Source organism: Triticum dicoccoides, chromosome 4B (assembly GCF_002162155.2).
Source record: "Triticum dicoccoides isolate Atlit2015 ecotype Zavitan chromosome 4B, WEW_v2.0, whole genome shotgun sequence".
NCBI classification, from domain to species: Eukaryota; Viridiplantae; Streptophyta; class Magnoliopsida; order Poales; family Poaceae; genus Triticum; species Triticum dicoccoides.
Genome location: NC_041387.1, coordinates 585,086,301 through 585,101,143, shown reverse-complemented (window position 1 = coordinate 585,101,143; position 14,843 = coordinate 585,086,301).

Sequence of the window (14,843 nt, the reverse complement as noted above, 5' to 3'; positions counted from 1 at the left end):
GTATCAACTTTTTCTTGATTGGCGTCGATCCCTTGTTCGGAAACGAGAAAACCAGGTAACTTTCCTCCTGGAACTCCGAACGTGCATTTTGACGGATTAAGCTTGATATCGTACCTCCTCAAGTTGGCAAAGGTTTCTGCAAGGTCAGTCAATAGGTCGGAACCTTTCCGAGACTTGACCACAATGTCATCCATGTATGCCTCCACATTCCGACTGGTTTGAGTGAGCAGGCACTTCTGAATCATTCTCATGAATGTGGCTCCGGCATTTTTCAAACCAAAAGGCATGGTGACATAGCAAAAGCACCCGAATGGGGTGATGAAGGCTGTTTTTATTTCATCGGGACCATACAGTTGGATCTGATGGTATCCGGAATACACATCTAAGAAAGAAAAGCGCTCACATGCCCCAGTCGAGTCAACAATCTGATCGATGCGAGGGAGAGGAAAGTGATCTTTCGGGCAGGCCCGATTGATATGCTTGAAATCAATGCACATGCGAAGTGAATCGTCCTTCTTAGGAACCATGACTACATTGACTAACCACTCGGAGTGGTAGATTTCACGGATGAACTCTGCTGCCAACAGTTGAGCCACTTCTTCGCCAATTGCTTTCCTCTTCTGCACGGGGGACCGCCGAAGGTACTCCTTGACGGGTTTCACTTTGGGGTCGACACGCAAACGGTGCTCGACCAGTCCCCTGGGCACACCTAGCATGTTAGAAGATTTCCATGCAAAGATGTCCCAGTTCTCACGGAGGAACTGAACGAGCGCTTCTTCCTATTTGCTGTCGAGCGTCGTTGAAATATGAGTCGGTGTAGCATTGGGATCTGTCGGACAAATATGAACTGGCTTCGTCTCGCCGGTCGATTGGAATGCGGAATCTGTGGCCTGCTTCTTATCTCTAAGCAAATCACTCAGATCTGCATTCTTCTGATATTCTTGGAATTCAACCGCTGCCATCTGTTTGTCGGCGATCTTGGAACCTTTTCTGGAAACATTCCTCATCCTTCTGCCGATTGCCTGTAACTGTGACCACACCTTTGGGGCCAGGCATCTTCAGTTTGAGATACACATAACACGGTCGAGCCATAAAGCGCGCATAGGCTGGCCTACCCAAAATGGCATGATAGGCACTCTGGAAATCCACGACTTCAAATGTCAACTTGTCCTTACGGTAATGCTTCGAATCACCGAAAACCACGTCGAGGGCGATCTAGCCGAGTGATTCAGCTTTCTTTCTAGGAATAACACCATGAAAACTCATATTGCTCTCGCTAAGCTTGGACATCGGAATACCCATCCCTTTCAAGGTCTCAGCGTAGGGGATGTTCAGACCACTGCCACCGTCCATCAGTACTTTGGTCAGTTGAGTGCCTCCAACCACGGGGTCGACCACCAGAGCTTGCCTCCCAGGGGTGGCTACGCGAGCTGGGTGGTCAGACTGGTCGAACATAATGGCCGTCTGAGACCATCTCAGGTAGGTGGTCGTCGTTGCAGGAGCGACCATGTTCACCTCCTTGTTGATGACCTTCGGGTCATCAATCGACTCTTGCTTTCAACGTAAGCAAATATCATCAGAGTGGAATTGACTTTAGGATAACCATCGTCTTCCTCTTCATCTTCACCTTGGTCCGACTCCTTCTCCTTCTCTTTGGGTTGTTTCTCTTGGAACTGCTGGATTAGGAGTCGACACTGCCGGGTGGTATGCTCCGGGTAAATCAGATTACCTTCCTCATCTTTCTTCGTGTGGATGTGGCACGGCAAATCCAGCACATCATTCCCTTCCTTATCCTTCAACTTCTTAAGGGGCCAGGGCCCCTTAGGTTTTCCCTTAAACTTTCCTTGATTCACCGCCGCAATCTCTCCAGGTGCCGCTGGCTCGGCCTTACGCTTCTGTTTCCGACTGGAGTTACCTCCACCGGCCTCTTGGCCGACTGGTTTGCTCTTCCCATTACGGATTCGATCCTCTTCTTCCCCGTTAGCGTACCGGGTGGCTATCTCCATCATTCGAGCCAGAGTCATATCACCAGTCCGACCGAATTTCAAGACCAACTCTCTGTATTTGACGCCTTCCTTGAAGGCGCACACAGCTTGATGCTCTAAAACATTCTCGACGATGTGATGCAAAGTGAACCATCTCTGGATGAACTCCCTCAAAGTCTCATTCGGCTTCTGCTCGCAGTGCTGAAGCTCAGGCAATCCTCCAGGTCGCTTGCACGTGCCCTCGAAAGTTCTCACGAACACTCAAGATAGCTCTTCCCAACTGTGAATACTGCCAGGAGCCAACTGAGTCAGCCATGCTCGGGCCGACCCTTCCAACATGAGTGGGAGATGCTTCATCGCTATCTCGCCGTTACCGCCCCCAATCTGCACAGCCACTCGGTAATCTTCAAGCCAAGTTTCAGGCTTGGATTCACCAGTGAACTTACTGACCCCGAAAGCCAGCCTGAAGTTGGGAGGTATCACTGATGCCATGATGGCTCTGCTAAAACACTCAAGACCAGAAACATGCACTCGGCTGCCACTTGGACGATCTCTGCCAGGGTCTTCTCTGTGTGCTTTGTTCCGGTCGACCAGGCCTTGAACGAGGATAGACCTCGCGTCGAAGCCCGGTTCCCTTGGGTCGACTGAATTTCTGCGCTCACCACTATGACGGCGCCTATCATCGTTCCGCCGAGGCACATACGACGCACTCCTCGGAGGAGGCGTGGGTCCCCGATGACGATTGTCATGGTCGAGTGGATGATCATACTGCCCACGGCCTTCACGCTGCGGAGGCGATCTTGGGCTGTGAGCCGACTGAACCGTGTCTGCTGCAACGGATCTGCTATGAATCCTGTTCCGCGACTGAGATACTACTATATTCTGCTCTCCTGCTGCCCTGAGCAGGGCCCGGATCTGCATCAGCCCTCTACCAGCTTCCGACTGGGAAGGCTGGATCGACTCTGCTATTCGAGCCGCAGTAGTGAGATTCAGAATCAGAGTGCAGTATACCTTAGGCGGAGGCGGGAAAAGCTGTCGTCGACTGGATTCATGGACCGCTCCTGGGCGCGCTCGTCGAGAGCGCGCTGAAGGTTATCTAGTCGAGTGCGCTCGGCCAAGTTGGCTAGGCGCACCTCCTCCAAGGCTCGAGCCTCGGGGGTTTCTCCAACGATGGGCGTATGGAGTGCATCCATGTTGCGGCGATGAAGTTCCTCCCTCTGCTGCGAAGACGGGCTCGGGTCGGTATTCCTCATGGACGTGCGATGGATTACCGCCTCCGTCTCCGTCTCCCTCGTGACGGAACCCGGGCGGGCTGTGAGGACCGTCGACCATTAGGACTTCGGCTGCAGGATCGCTGCTATCGCACTCGGATGCATTCTCCACGGAACCAGTCGACAGATGGAACAGGCCATGGAGGGTTTCATCGGGCTCGATTGCCGCGACTTGATGGGTGCTCGGGCGCCGAGCCACCACGTGTTTCACCCAGCGCTGAAGCCGCGATCGACCAGACCGCTTGCGACGATGAATAGCGGGGAGAGAAAACACCGCCGGAGCCGACTGATACTGAGTTGACAGCTACCGGAGAAGGACGCCACGAACGCACGCGCGAAAGTGCGTCGCCCCTAGGACGGGGAGCGCCTCAACATCAAGCGGAGCTTCCTGAAGCCACGCCGAGTCATCGACAACGAAAACGAGCGCGCCGAGACAGATCTCGTGGCCCTGAACCATCTCACCGCCGGAAACCATGATGATGATCGAAAAAACTTGCAACTTCACCAATAAGTCGCTAAGACACCAGCCCCAAGGTGGGCACCAACTGTCGTGGTTCTAAGTCTGACAGTAGAAAGGGGGGTAGGTATGGAGAGGCAAGATCTTAGCTATGGCGAAGATGTACACACGAGGTTTACGAGTTCAGGCCCTTCTCGGAGGAAGTAATAGCTCTACGTCTTGGTGCTCGGAGGCGGTCGATTGGATTATGTGTGTTGTATTACAGAGGGTGCGAACCCTTGTGCCAGAGGGGGGGTGGCTTATATAGAGTGTGCCAGGACCCCAGCCCCACTCCATTACAAGGGAACTAATGTACATAAAGTAGGGGCATTACTGGTAACGCCAGCATTAAGTACTCTTAATGCTCATGAAGACTAAGGAGTAAATATCTGGCCGTTGTGTGCTCTCCTGACTACTGGTCTTCAATATGGTCGAGTGATCTTCCTTGTGGTCGAGTGACGATAGGTAACGACCGTCGAGTGATGTGACCGTTGAGTGGATTGCACTCGACGTATGAGACTGGTGCTCTTCTGTTGACTCTTGGTCTTTTCATCTTCCAGGGTAGTGACCTTGGGTAGGACGTATAGGTCGAGCCTATGACCCTACCCCGGGTCTGTATCCTCATCACTTGGCAGCTCGGATTCCAGGATGTTGCCCAATATTTGTGGCCCGTTGCCCGACTCTAAGTTCGGAGCCTGGGCCATGTCCTCCCGTAGACGGGTATCCAGCTCGGAGAGCTCGGGAATCCTGACATAGTTCGTCCTCAAAATAGAGGAAGAATCGCTGTTTTGTTCCTCCACCACCGCTATCTGATGGGTGACCGGCGGAGAGTTAATCTCCCTTTGGTCGGGTTTAAGCCCGATCCGATCATAGTCCGTAGCGACTCCCAGGGCGGCGATGCGATCCAAGAGCTCGTCTAGGGATGAGAGCTCCATTGGATCCATCTGCTCGGTGAATTCTGAGCTGACGTGGAGGTTGTTGAGAAGTCATCGTCGGCGTGGCGGACGAACGGGCAGCCATGACCAAGCCGCCCAGCCGAAGAGTCTGGCCTACAGCGAGGGATCCTCCAGAGGTGATGTTGTCCTTGACAACAAGGCGAGCCATCAAGCCTTATCGGGACGGCACAGTGGAACTCTCAATGAAAGCACCAATGTCGGTGTCAAAACCGGCGGATCTCAAGTAGGGGGTCCCGAACTGTGCGTCTAAGTCTAATGGTAACATGAGGCGGGGGACACGATGTTTACCCAGGTTCGGGCCCTCTCGATGGAGGTAATACCCTACTTCCTGCTTGATTGATCTTGATGATATGAGTATTACAAGAGCTGATCTACCATGAGATCGTAGAGGCTAAACCCTAGAAGCTAGCCTATGATTATGATTGTTGTTGTCCTACGGACTAAACCCTCCGGTTTATATAGACACCGGAGGAGGCTAGGGTTACACAGAGTCAGTTACAGAGAAGAGAATCTACATATCTGAATTGCCAAGCTTGCCTTCCACGCAAAGGAGAGTCCCATCCGGACACGGGACGAAGTCTTCAATCTTGTATCTTCATAGTCCAACAGTCCGGCTGAAAGCACAAGTGCTCCCTAGGTGGTTTTGGTAATTAATGTCAACATATCTCTTGTTGGACTAACACTTTTATCTAGTATGTTTCAGATAAGTTTAACAATGGAGTGGCATGGACTAAAAGATGTGGGAACTCCTTCAAGATGCTAAGGACAAAGGATTGGCTCAAGCTTCAAGCTCAAGACTCTTCATTTTATGTTTTAGTGATCCAAGATCACATTGAGTCTATAGGAAAAGCCAATACTATCAAGGAGGGATGAGGTGTTGCTTAATGAGCCTCTTGCTTCAAGTGCTTAGTGATATGCTCCAAAAAACCTCAACTACTTTCCCACTTCCACACATATGACCTAAACCTAAAGTCAAACTCGGCCCCACCGATTCTTTCTATCCGGCACCACCGAGTTCAGATGTCATAGCCACTGCCACAATCCCTAGACAAATCGGTCTCACCGATAGGGATCTCGGTCTCACTGAGATGGGATTGTAATCTCTCTGTGTATGTCCATTACCAAAATTGGTCTCATCGAGTTTGAGCAATCAGTACTACCGAGATTACAATGCAAACTCTCTGGTTAACTTATTACCAAAATCGGTCCCACCGAGTTTGAGTAATCGGTCCCACCGAGTTTGCCTGACCAACTCTCTGGTTAGCTAATTACCAAAATCGGTCTCACCGAGTTTGTGTAATCGGTCTCACCGAGATTACATTATGTCCTAACCCAAACCATATCAGTCCTACCGAGTTGCATGTCAGTCCCACCGAAAACCCTAACGGTCACTAGGTTTACTAAATCGGTCCGACCGAGTTTGTTGATTCGGTCCCACCGAGTTTGGTAAATTGTGTGTAACGGTTAGATTTTGTGTGGAGGCTATATATACCCCCTCCACCTCCTCTTCATTCATGGAGAGAGCAATCAGAACAAGCCTACACTTCCAGCATCCTATTTCTGAGAGAGAACTACCTACTCATGTGTTGAGGCCAAGATATTCCATTCCTACCATATGAACCATTATCTCTAGCCTTCCCCAAGTTGCTTTCCACTCAAATCCTCTTTCCACCAGATCCAAATCCTATGAGAGAGAGTTGAGTGTTGGGGAGACTATCATTTGAAGCACAAGAGCAAGGAGTTCATCATCAATGCACCATTTGTTACTTCTTGGAGAGTGGTGTCTCCTAGATTGGCTAGGTGTCACTTGGGAGCCTCCGACAAGATTGTGGAGTTGAACCAAGGAGTTTGTAAGGGCAAGGAGATCGCCTACTTCGTGAAGATCTACCGCTAGTGAGGCAAGTCCTTCATGGGCGACGGCCATGGTGGGATAGACAAGGTTGCTTCTTCGTGGACCCTTCGTGGGTGGAGCCCTCCGTGGACTCGCGCAACCGTTACCCTTCGTGGGTTGAAGTCTCCATCAACGTGGATGTACGATAGCACCACCTATCGGAACCACGACAAAAACATCCGTGTCTCCAATTGTGTTTGAATCCTCCAAAACCCTTCCCCTTACATTCTTGCAAGTTGTATGCTTTACTTTCCGCTGCTCATATACTCTTTGCATGCTTGCTTGTTGTGTATTGTGAATGTTAAAGTTGTGCCTAAACTCCACTTAAACTTAAAGAAGTTAAAAACTGCTACTTTGGTACTTAGTGTCTAATCACCCCCCCCCCTAGACACCTCTTCTCAAGGTCCTACAAGTGGTATTAGAGCATTGGTCTCCATTGCCTTGGTTTAATCACCATTGGAGGAAGATGGATGAGTCTACTTTGGGGAGTCTTAGACATAGAGTGCCTATTCTTGATGGAGAGTATTTTCATGAGTGGAAAAATGAGATGCTTGTAATTTTCAATCAATATCATTTGAACAAGTACATTGCTAGCCCTTGTGCACCTCATGTTGATCCTATGCATCCTACCCTTGATGAGTCAACTGACATGATTCGCAATCTTAGAACTGTTGAACTTATCATTAGAGGCTTGCCTAGAAACTTGATTAGAAACTTGCCTGCTCTTAAGTGTGCCTACACCATATGGAAATTTCTTGAGGAACGCTTTCCAAATTATTCCTTGAAAAATCTAGATGAAATTCTCCATAAGTCTATTGCTTTGAGTAAGATGAATACTAGTGATCCTATGTTTGGTGATCGTCTATTTGAGCTTACAAACCTTATGCGTGCCAAAGGAGATGTTGGAATTATTGGTGATATTATTTCCAAAGCTATAAGAATTCATAAGCAAGATCATTGTCAAACTTACTCTAACGAATTACCCTCTCTAGGACTTGATCCACCACATGACGATGTTGAACATGGATACTATGATGAGGATGATGATAGTGACTTTGATCTTGACGATGCAATGAGACATTTAGGTCTTATGGCAAATCTTCGGGGATATATGTCAGGAGGAAAGGAATGGGTTCTTGATAGTGGATGTACCGATCACATGACCGGAGATAAAGAAATGTTTCGTGAGCTTGCAGAAAACGATGGTCCTCGAAAGTATGTCACTTTCGGTGACAACTCAAAGGGTAAGGTCGTTGGCCTCGGTAAGGTGGCCATCTCACATGATAGCTCCATTCAGAATGTTATGCTCATTGAATCTCTTGGCTACAACTTACTTTCAGTATCTAGACTTGTTGATTTCGGTTTTAATGTCCTATTTACTGAAGTAGATTGCTAAGTGTTTCGTAGAGATAATCATAAAATGGTCTTTACCGGTGTTCGTAGAGGTGATCTTTACATTGTTGATTTCACTAAAAAGGCTCAACCTAAAACTTGCTTCATTGCTAAATCCTCAAAAGGTTGGTTATGGCATAGACGAGTAGGTCACGTTGGCATGAGAAACCTTGACAAGCTTATTAAAGGGAATCATATGCTTGGTGTTAACGATGTCATATTTGATAAGGATAGACTTTGCAGTGCTTGTCAAGCAGGTAAACAGGTTGGAGGAAGGCATCCCGTGAAAAACATCATGACCACAAGGAGGCCACTTGAGCTACTTCACATGGATCTTTTTGGTCCCAACACTTACAAGAGTCTCGGTGGAAATTCTTTTGGTCTAGTTATAGTTGATGATTTTTCAAGATTTACGTGGGTGTTCTTTCTCGATGATAAATCGCAGGTCCACAAGATCTTCAAAAACTTCGCCAGGAAGGCTCAAAATCAGTTTGAAGTGAAGATCAAGAAGGTTCGCAGCGACAACAAAACGGAGTTCAAGAACGCAAACGTGGACACCTTTCTTGACGAATAAGGGATTTCACACGAGTTCTCGACTACGTACACACCTCAACAAAATGGAGTTGTTGAGAGGAAGAACCGGACGCTCATCGAAATGGCGAGAAAGATGCTTGATGAGTACAAGACGCCGAAGCACTTTTGGGCAGAAGCGGTTGAGACAGCTTGTCAAATTGCTTGTATCTTCACAATCTACTCGACAAGACGGCATACGAGCTCCTCACCGGTAACAAACCCCAAGTTGGATACTTTGGAGTATTCGGCTCAAAGTGCTACATTCTTGATAAGCATCGTCGTTCTAAATTTGCTCCTAAGTCTCATGAAGGTTTCCTACTAGGTTATGGCTCAAACTCTCACACTTACCGTGTCTACAACAATTTCACCCGAAAGGTTGAAGAGACGGTAGATGTGAAGTTTGATGAATCTAACGGCTTGCAAGTAGAGCAATTTCAATTGATGTAGGAGACAAAGATCCTTCGGAAGCAATCCAAGACTTGTCTATTGGCAAGGTCCGTCCAACGGAAGTGAAGGAGAGTACCTCGTCCGTCCAAGTGGAAGCTTCTACTTCATGACAAGGTGAACCAAGAGTTGATACGGAAGCATCCACAAGTGGAACACACCAAGATGAAGAAAACAAGGAAGTGCATCGAGATGAACGTCAACAACCTCCTTCTCCACCACAATAAGAGAACGACAATGCCAACAATGAAGAACAAGATGAAGAAGAAGTTCAACCAAGAACCAAGCAAAAGCTTTCACGAGTTCGAGCAAGAATTGCTAAAGACCAACCCGTAGAGCAAATCTACAATGATATTCAAACCGGGAGAATCACTCGCTCTAAAACTCGTTTAGCTAACTTTTGTGAAAACTATTCTTTCATCTCTAGAATTGAACCTATGAAGGTCGAAGAAGCATTGGAAGATCCGGATTGGATAAATGACATGCATTAAGAGCTACACAACTTTGAGAGGAATCAAGTTTGGACATTGGTTGAGAAGCCCGACGACAACCACAACATCATCAGTACCAAATGGGTGTTTCGCAAGCAAGATGAAGATGTACAAGTAGTTCGCAACAAAGCACATCTCGTCGCCCAAGGCTACACACAAGTCGAAGGTATGGACTATGGTGAGACTTATGCTCCCGTTGCTGGACTTGAGTCCATTCGCATCTTACTTGCCTATGCTAATCACCATGATATCACCTTGTACCAAATGGACATTAAAAGTGCTTTTCTAAATGGTGAAACAGAGGAAGAAGTTTATGTTAAACAACCTCCCGGTTTTGTCAATCCTAAGAAACCCAATCATGTTTACAAACTTCACAAAGCTCTTTATGATCTTAAACAAGCTCCTAGAGCTTGGTATAAATGCTTGACCAAGTTTCTTCTTGAAAAGGGATTTGAAATTGGGAAAATTGATTCCACACTTTTTACTAAAAGGGTTAATGGAGAATTATTTGTATGCCAAATTTATGTTGATGATATCATATTTGGATCAACTAACCCTCATTTTAGTGAGAAGTTTGGAAAGCTAATGTCGGAGAAGTTTGAGATGTCTATGATGAGTGAACTCAAATTCTTTCTTGGTTTGCAAATCAAGCAAACTAAGGAAGGTACTTTTGTTTCTCAAACGAAGTACACTAAGGACTTATTCAAGAAGTTCAATATGCAAGAGTGCAAAGGTATGTCTACACCCATGCCTACTATTGGACATCTTGACTTGACCAAAGATGGTAAACCGGTTGATCAAAAGGTTTATCGCTCTATGATTGGTTCATTGTTATACCTATGTGCTTCACGTCCCGATATTATGCTAAGTGTGTGCATGTGTGCAAGATATCAAGCTGCTCCTAAAGAATGTCATCTTAAGGTCGTAAAAAGGATAGTGATATACTTAATTCATACACCAAATTTTGGCATTTGGTATCCTAAGAGGGCCTCTTTCGATCTTGTTGGCTACTCCGACTCGGACTATGCCGGAGATAAGGTTGATAGAAAGTCCACTTTGGGTACTTGTCAATTTCTTGGTAAATCTCTTGTGTATTGGTCCTCTAAGAAACAAAACTTGGTATCCTTATCTACCATCGAAGCGGAGTACATTGCCGCTGGTTCATGTTGTGCTCAATTACTTTGGATGACCCAAACTCTTAAAGATTATGGGATATATGTGAAACATGTTCCATTGCTGTGTGACAATGAAAGTGCTATCAAAATTGGTCATAATCCCGTACAACATTCTCGAACTAAGCATATTGAAGTTCGTCATCATTTCATTCGAGATCATGTTGCTAAGGGTGACATTAATCTTAAGCATATTCTCACCGAAAAGCAATTAGCGGATATATTCACTAAACCTCTTGATAAGAAAGTGTTATGTAGGTTGAGAGGAGAATTGAACATCATAGATGCTTCAAACTTGGAGTAGAAACTCCATTGGATACATGCAAGACATGAGCTTATGACTAATCCTTGATATTTCTCTTATGATGAAAATCTTATGTCTTGGATATATTTGCATCTTGCATGTTATATAACCCATGTAGGTACTTGGTTGAATCAAATTCCATGAGATTGTAATCTACTCACATCTTGAGCAATCTCTACATCACCAAGTCTCTGCACTATGGTGGTTGAAGACAAGGAAGCACGGAACCATTCAAACATATCCTTTGACAAATTCTATGTTGAGCTTCATGATTGTCATTTTTGGATACACAAGTGCTCTTCCTTGCAAGAACTAACCCATGTAGGTGGATGGACTCAAATTCCAAGTGGTGCTCCCAACTCTTGATGAGCTACATCAACCTTGAGCAACCCACACAAGTTCAACTACATGGTCAACACCACCAACCAAGGTATGTTATTCCATCTTAGAGAAGCTTTACTCCGAGACATGAGCTAAAGCAACTCGACAAGATGTGAATACAAGATGATTAAACAAAAAATGGTACCCCATTTTGAGCTTAAACGATGAGTATGACCTATGATCAAGTGATCTCACTTGACTCCTAAGTCAATATACTAACATAGGTGACTTTGTCGCCGACCATCTCTAGATGAAGTTCTCTCGTGTTCTTTTCTATGCTTTTGCATTTGTCTCATGCATATTTGTTTCCCCTTTCAAAAAAAACTTCATCTAGATTTCATTATGTTTGCTCTGCATTTTCTGCATCCAATTCATTGCATATCATTCAGTAAATTCCTTGCAAATCTTTGTGAGACCTTACTAGTCTAGTGAGCTGAGGTGACAAGTGTTTTCTCTGCGATGAACTCGGTTTCACCGATTTGTTGCTCTCGGTCCAACCGAATCCTTTCGGTACAACCGAAGCATACCACTCGGTGCCACCGATTTCACAGCAGGAAAAACAGTTTGCCGCTTATTCTATGTTTCTTCTGATCCAGCTCCACTCAATGAATCTTGTCCTCTACAAGCATCACATTTATATAAATGCTTTGTGTTGTGACTCAAGGATCAAACCCTTCTTGGAAATTGATGTCAAAGGGGGAGAGAGAGATCACATCAAAGCTTATCACTTCCAAAAGGGAGAGAGTATTACTTCCACACGGGGAGAAAGAGATCTCCAGGGGGAGGGAATACTCAAGTAGAAAGTATTTCTCAAGGATCCCAGATGCTTGGTGTTCAAGAGGAGAGATGCCACATGTCTTCTTGAGGGGAAAGACATGTTCATATGTGCTTATTTGCATTAGCTCTGTTCATTTATATCTTTCAGCTCTGATTTTCTGTTCCCTATCTTCTCCCAGTATCCCATGTTAGATTCAGGGGGAGCAAGACATCTAAGGGAAAGAAATCATTTAAATTCATTGCATATCTTTACCCTTGGGGACATGTCTAATCCAATGTGGTACTTAGTACTCACTCTCTACATGTCATCCCAGTCTTGGTATTCTTGTGGTTTCTTCTGTTTGCTCTGGCTAGTAGATGTACCTGTGTTATCTAACCTTGTTTACATAGGTTCATTCCATCCTAAGCCAACTCAAGACTACAAGGTAAGTATATGCATCACAATCATGTGTATGAGGAATACTTGCTGATGTACATACTGTTTGCAAGAAGGACTCATGAGCATGAAAGTATATTCTTTAATATTCATTGCTCTGATGCATATGGCCAAGATACATGTAACACATTGCCTACTCTATCATGGTTATGCTCTCACATGCTTCTATATTCCATATTCACATGATTGCATACATGTAGGGGGAGCCTATGCTTGTTACATGTCTTTCCAAAGCTTTACTTGCTATTCTTTATATCTTTATCTAAAGGTTTGATGTATGTTGTCATCAATTACCAAAAAGGGGGAGATTGAAAGCACAAGTGCTCCCTAGGTGGTTTTGGTAATTAATGTCAACATATCTCTTGTTGGACTAACACTTTTATCTAGTATGTTTCAGATAAGTTTAACAATGGAGTGGCATGGACTAAAAGATGTGGGAACTCCTTCAAGATGCTAAGGACAAAGGATTGGCTCAAGCTTCAAGCTCAAGACTCTTCATTTTATGTTTTAGTGATCCAAGATCACATTGAGTCTATAGGAAAAGTCAATACTATCAAGGAGGGATGAGGTGTTGCTTAATGAGCCTCTTACTTGAAGTGCTTAGTGATATGCTCCAAAAACCCTCAACTACTTTCCCACTTCCACACATATGACCTAAACCTAAGGTCAAACTCGGCCCCACCGATTCTTTCTATCCGGCGCCACCGAGTTCAAATGTCATAGCCACTGCCACAAACCCTAGAAAAATCGGTCTCACCGATAGGGATCTCGGTCTCACCGAGATGGGATTGTAGTCTCTCTGTGTATGTCAATTACCTAAATTGGTCTCACCGAGTTTGAGCAATCGGTACTACCAAGATTACAATGCAAACTCTCTGGTTAATTTATTACCAAAATCGGTCCCACCGAGTTTGAGTAATCGGTGCCACCGAGTTTGCCTGACCAACTCTCTGGTTAGCTAATTACCAAAATCGGTCTCACCGAGTTTGTGTAATCGGTCTCACCGATATTACGTTATTCCCTAACCCTAACCATATCGGTCCTACCGAGTTGCATGTCGGTCCCATCAAAAACCCTAACGGTCACTAGGTTTACTAAATCGGTCCGACCGAGTTTGTTGATTCGGTCCCACCGAGTTTGGTAAATTGTGTGTAACGGTTAGATTTTGTGTGGAGGCTATATATACCCCCTTCATTCGTGGAGAGAGCCATCAGAACAAGCCTACACTTCCAGCATCCTATTTCTGAGAGAGAACTACCTACTCATGTGTTGAGGCCAAGATATTCCATTCCTACCATATGAATCTTGATCTCTAGCCTTCCCCAAGTTGCTTTCCACTCAAACCCTCTTTCCACCAGATCCAAATCCTATGAGAGAGAGTTGAGTGTTGGGGAGACTATCATTTGAAGCACAATAGCAAGGAGTTCATCATCAATGCACCATTTGTTACTTCTTGGAGAGTGGTGTCTCCTAGATTGGCTAGGTGTCACTTGGGAGCCTCCGACAAGATTGTGGAGTTGAACCAAGGAGTTTGTAAGGGCAAGGAGATCGCCTACTTCGTGAAGATCTACCGCTAGTGAGGCAAGTCCTTCGTGGGCGACGGCCATGGTGGGATAGACAAGGTTGCTTCTTCGTGGACCCTTCGTGGGTGGAGCCCTCGGTGGAATCGCGCAACCGTTACCCTTCGTGGGTTGAAGTCTCCATCAACGTGGATGTACGGTAGCACCACCTATCGGAACCACGACAAAAACATTCGTGTCTCCAATTGCGTTTGAATCCTCCAAAACCCTTCCCCTTACATTCTTGCAAGTTGCATGCTTTACTTTTCGCTGCTCATATACTCTTTGCATGCTTGCTTGTTGTGTATTGTGAATGTTAAAGTTGTGCCTAAACTACACTTAAACTTAAAGAAGTTAAAAACTGCTACTTTGGTACTTAGTGTCTAATCACCCCCCCTCTAAACACCTCTTCTCAAGGTCCTACACCGGCCAAAGTATATAGTATGGCTGTACGAGGACCCCTTAATCCCGGACTCCCTCACCCCCTTTTACTTCTCCCTCTCTCTTTCCCTTCCCCCTTCTCCTACTCCAAAAAGGAAGGGGGACTCCTACTAGGACTGGGAGTCCTAGTAGGACTCCCCCCTTTTGGCGCGCTCCTCTAGGCCGGCAGCCTCCTCCCTCCCTCCTTTATATATAGGGGCAGGGGGGACCCCAAAGAACAACAGACAATCTCTTAGCCGTGTGCGGTGCCCCCCTCCACAGTTTAATACCTTGG